The sequence below is a fragment of the Macadamia integrifolia genome, chromosome 11 (genome assembly GCF_013358625.1).
Source record: "Macadamia integrifolia cultivar HAES 741 chromosome 11, SCU_Mint_v3, whole genome shotgun sequence".
In the NCBI taxonomy this organism is placed as follows: Eukaryota; Viridiplantae; Streptophyta; class Magnoliopsida; order Proteales; family Proteaceae; genus Macadamia; species Macadamia integrifolia.
The window spans coordinates 531099-535850 of NC_056567.1; the positions used below are offsets into that span (position 1 = coordinate 531099).

General features: G+C 37.2%; 1 long non-coding RNA gene across 2 annotated transcripts; it reads left to right on the top strand.

Moving 5' to 3' along the window:
- Positions 1-3240: 3240 nt before the first annotated feature.
- Positions 3241-3891, top strand: LOC122093622. 2 transcript variants are annotated; one of them, XR_006144504.1, is made up of 2 exons: positions 3241-3333; positions 3442-3891. It is a non-coding gene; the product is annotated as an uncharacterized LOC122093622 (long non-coding RNA). The 2 variants fall into 2 exon arrangements; XR_006144505.1 differs by having other exon boundaries at positions 3261-3333; positions 3437-3891.
- Positions 3892-4752: the final 861 nt, after the last annotated feature.

Here is a 4752-nt window from a genome sequence, read left to right on the forward strand (position 1 = left end):
GCCTGTGGTAAACCACCACTTCTTTGGACATAGGCTAAATACCACCATACATCACAAATTCTGACAAAATATCGTCAATTACCTTGGCTAAGCACTGCCAATAAATCTTAATAAGCACAGCCTTTAAACTTTGGCTTTTACCACCATGTTATCTTTGGTTAAATGAGATCATAAAACTCCCACTAACCATGCATGTCAAAAACCTCAACAACACCAATGTCAGAAAATATGGCTCTTGGTACTTTATCGATAAACTTGGATGACATCACCTTTGGGCAAATGTCACCTTTACCTTGGGAAACACACAATTGAACTGAATGTACCACTTTGGTGGGTTTCACTCATTCCTATCATGTTTTCCACATTAGAGAAGAATATATGTACAGAAGTGTATGCTTTAATGTGTTTCTTACACAATCAGAGACAACACAAACAAATGAAGCATAAATGTACACAAATAATTCAGAGAACAGAATTTAAGATAAAATCAATTCAAAATTACTCCGAAGTCATTATAAACTTAATAGGGCAATAAAATTGTTCCTATTTCCCTTCAGTTGTGCTTTGTTCAGCAACAACACCTGTTTGGGTTCCCTGAGAGCTAAAACCAGATCAAGTAACCCTAAGAATCTCAGGTATGAATCATACACACCAAATAACCGAGCTATAAAATTTAATATGTACACATAGTAAATAAACTACACAATAAATGTACATCTAGCAGATAAAACACACAAGAGTCACAACCGTAACTACATTCCTATCCATTTTTAGCTACCGGAATGAATTTGTAGACTATTACAATAAGATTGGGTGGAATCCACCAAAGTGGTAAAGTTCAACTTTATTGTAATAGAATACAAATCAAAGTCTTCTTTGTTTGAAAAGACAGAGAATAATGATTGGTAGCAAAGTTGCTAATGTTCACTTAAATGTGACATTATCAAAGAAAGGTTAAAGTTAAAATAAGTGAAAAACAGAATAGGGATTTCTCAACCTAGAAGATGCTGTCCATCCAAAGATGGCGGTACTTTTCGAAAGTTAGAAAAAGTCTCGCAGTAATTGCAGAAACTTGAGTGGATTAGTATGAAGTTCCGGTTGACACTCTTGAAGTAATTGATAATTGAGCATTGTAATGTTTATTTTGTTAACAGTTACATGCTTGTTCTTTTACATGTAAATTGATATTTAGTTCATGTTTAAATAACCCACAAATTTAAGCTGCCAGGTGTAGTTGTAAGCTATTGCAGTGGAATTGATGGAACCCACCAAAGTGGTAAAATCTAAGATTACTGTAGTAGGTTTACAACTCAAAGATTTTGTCTTATATTCAAAGACATAGAAAATTGTTAGCAGGAATTAAGTAATGTTTGCCCAAAGGCGACATTGTAATGTTTGCCCAAAGGCGACATTATCAAAGACATGCATAAATGCAAGTGTACTCTAGGCAGACCTTAACCTAGAAGTTGTTATGCATCCAAAAGTGATAGTAATTTTTGAAGTTGAAGAGCTCCCACTGTCATTGTAGTTTTTGAGTGGACTAGTGCATTCCAGACCTAAAGGTTGAGATTGTAGTTCAGTTGACACTTTGATTATGTTTAATGGTTAGTGATGTAATGTTGGTTTTTATTGATGTTACATGCATTAATTAAATATCGAATGGATTATTCTTCCTTGAGTTGAACCATTAAGCTAATGTCTTTAAAAGTGGCTTGAGAATATAGAGGCCTACATATGTCTCAAATACCTAGTTTTCTATACTAGGAGAACCAAATCAATAGTTTGGTATTATGCTTTTAAAGCAAATTTTTTTTTTTTTTTTGCTGTGAAAAAGAAGCCATATCAATCATCGCTGGGTCACCTCGGAAACCCTACCGAGTTAACCTGGGGTGTAGTGGGTCAACTCATGACCAACTCTGTTTGACTCGGTCAAAGGTTGACCGGATCGTTGACCAATTGACCTGGATTTTGACTCGGAATCAATATGCCTGAACCGGATTAGACCGGTTGGCCGAACCGGTTGGTTTGGGAAACTAGATTGATTTTGATCTATTTTTAGTTCTGCAACTTCAAATGGCTCGTACAGGCAAACGGTGAAAAATTCTTCACCGTTTGCCTGTACGAGCCATTTGAAGTTGCAGAACTAAAAATAGATCAAAATCAATATAGTTTCCCAAACCAACCGGTTCGGCCAACCGGTCTAATCCGGTTCAGGCATATTGATTCCGAGTCAAAATCCAGGTCAATTGGTCAACGATCCGGTCAACCTTTGACCGAGTCAAACAGAGTTGGTCATGAGTTGACCCACTACACCCCAGGTTAACTCGGTAGGGTTTCCGAGGTGACCCAGCGATGACTCGCCGCCGTTTTTTTTTTTTTTTTTTTTTTTTTTTTTGAATTAAAAAAAAAATTTCTCTCTCCTCCGGCAGCCGGTTTCCGGCGGCGCGTGCCGGCGCGTCCGGAGGTTTTCGGCGACGTGCGGCATACCGCCGCGACCGTCTTCTCATGCTCTACAACTTTCGTGAAGAAAGTTTTCCCATATGAGATCTTTAATTAATAGTAAAATTATGATTTTCATGATTTGGGACACAAACCCTATACAAAATCAATTTTCCTTGATTCTAACACTGTAAGGGTTGGCTCTGATACCAATTGTTGGGGATTCTTTACCATATTAAACATATGAATAACCCTATAGTATTTAGAATACAAGAATCATCAACCAATCATAAAAGATTAATCATAGGTGTAGTCCCTAAACCAAGAACAATAAAGTATTCCATCTTAAAATACATAACCATATAGATTTACCATATCTATAATAATCAATGAGACATCCATGACATGAACCATAAATGAGAATAAAGAATTACCTGTGTCCCATGAACATAGATCATGAACCTCTGTCCCATGTGGTTAAACATTACTCCTATGAAGATGACAATGAACTACGCAAGTGGAGTCCTTCTACTGAGATCTTCTGCAGCCTCTTACTCTAGGGTTTCCTTTCTTTCTGTGCACTTGCTCTTGTGAGAAAGCCGTGCTCCCAAAACCAATAAGGCATTAAGTAAAAGTAATGGCTGCAGGGACCGTCAGTATTCTATTTATAATAGAATCCCTAAAACCCTATTCCACTCTCACAATGGAAAGAGCTAGGAGTTTCCTAATCAGAGTGGGTCTATAATTGCTTGGGCCCAATGGATCAATCGGTATCAGTTAAGCCCACATAAAAATCCTAACAAAGGCTTCCATGAAAACAGTAGGTGACGAGACCCACCGCAAGCCACCACCTGGCTGAATCCATCGATTCTCTGCTCGCAAAACGCAGGCCAGGTAAGCTCTCATCTATGCGTTCAGTATTTCACCATGAGTTAAGGTTTATAGTTTTTGGGTTTCCCATCCCTTATTCTTTCCCACCAAGTAATGGATCTGAAAGACTAGGGCAACAATTTGCAATGATGAGCTACATATACCAGTGGAGGATCCAGACTGGCCAAGCTTTTGGATAAAGCAGACAAGTCTAATTGATGCGCTACATATAACAATGGAGGATTTCTGCAAAATTTGGTAGACCAAATGGGATTATGTGAAATCCATTGAAGTCAAATACAAGTTGATGCCCTCAACCTGGTTGAATCGATCCCTCGTGGATTGTTGTTCGAAAAATTGATGGCTGCCATTTTCCTAGGTAAATTATTTTGATTGCCGAGCAGAAAGAATTACTTGTAGTTTTATAATTGCTTTGAAACACAATCAAATTGTTTTTACATTATGAGTCTGATGTAACTAATAAGGCGGATACTCTGAGAATAATGCCTCATGAGTTCAAATGGTACAAATTAGATGTTAGACTCACTAATTGATAAGTCCCACATGCCACCCTTGGTTTTATTTATTTTTTTATATCCGTTGGTTTCTTCTTTCTCTGGCAGATAGAGGACTCTTAAGTGTTTTTTTTTTTTTTTTTGGGTGAATCGAGGACTCAAGTGTTTGTTCTCTGTAGATGGCTTTCTTGCTGGGCAATCCTGTTTTCCGTACTTTCAGGTTAAATATTTTTTGTATAAATGTGGACGTAATCTGCAATTTTATGCCTGTCTCATGCTTGAGTTTGTACTGGTTTGGTTATTTTAATTTTTCAGTTCATGAAGCTTTCATATTGTTCTTGTAATTGGATATTTGTGCTTTCTGCCCCCAGAATGCTCTGAGATTCTATTCATGTTACATGAAAACAAGATAATTAGGAAGTTCATGGAAGTTCTGTACAGTCAAGTCTGTAGCGTCAAGAAATTTAAAACACTAGAATCTGGTTAACAACATTAGAAATGTCCAGCATGATGAAAAATTATCAAATAGCTTCTGTTCACTTTTCTCGCTGCTTGCTGATTTTTCTCCTTGTGAAGTTGAAAGTTAGTGGCAAAAATTTGTTTGGTACCACTTTTGATGCTACTAAATTCTCCTGTGGTTTGGATTACAACCAAAAAGGATTGCTGAAGGGCCTTGGTTGTGTAGCAATTAGATACGACTAAAACTGTAACGGCACCCTCCCAATCTTCTGTCAAAAGTTTGGCTTCACCCCTGTGGAAAACAGAAAAACAAACAGTCAAGACAGCATAAGTTCCATAACGTTTTGTAATTTCAATTATGCAAAAGACTTCATCCACCCGTCAAGAAGGAGGGTTTTTCCAAAACAACATTAAAGTTGAAATATTTAAAATGGAAGGGAAGAAAAAGAAAAATTCCTTCAGAAACTGT